At 45.4% G+C, this 443-nt stretch overlaps 1 protein-coding gene across 1 annotated transcript in view; it reads right to left on the bottom strand.

Moving 5' to 3' along the window:
• Positions 1-443, bottom strand: part of VWA5B1 (von Willebrand factor A domain containing 5B1) — a 71,923-nt gene that overhangs the window by 33,713 nt on the left and 37,767 nt on the right. The gene's annotated exons all lie outside the window — the stretch shown is intronic.

The raw sequence follows: 443 nt of genomic DNA, 5'->3' as shown, positions 1-443 counted from the left end.
GGAATGCTGAGCACACACCGGCCTGGACCGGGAGGCCGAGCAGGCGTTTGCCACAGGTGCATATTGGGAAAGCCGAGCTGACACATCCTCTGCATTGTATCAGTGACGTGTGCCAGGATACAACTATAACCACAATCATCCTCGCTCACCGCTCACTGGGGCTAATACAGTAAAAGAATCCGGAGGATGACCTCAATGACATTCACCCCCTCCCCCCATTATACGGTCATCAGCCATATACATGGTGTGTGTGACTGTGGGGGAGGGGAGAGGATGACTGCAGAGATGATTGATGATTTGATATTGATGATTGGATATTGATGATTTGATATTGATGACTGGATATTGATGATTGGATATTGATGATTGGATATTGATGATTGGATATTGATGATTGGATATTGATGACTGGATATTGATGATTGGATATTGATGACTGGATA

This window comes from Nanorana parkeri, unplaced genomic scaffold (genome assembly GCF_000935625.1).
Source record: "Nanorana parkeri isolate BGI_ZX_2015 unplaced genomic scaffold, ASM93562v1 scaffold2092, whole genome shotgun sequence".
NCBI lineage: Eukaryota > Metazoa > Chordata > Amphibia > Anura > Dicroglossidae > Nanorana > Nanorana parkeri.
Note: the sequence above shows the minus strand (reverse complement) of the source record. Positions and strands in the feature narration are given on the sequence as shown.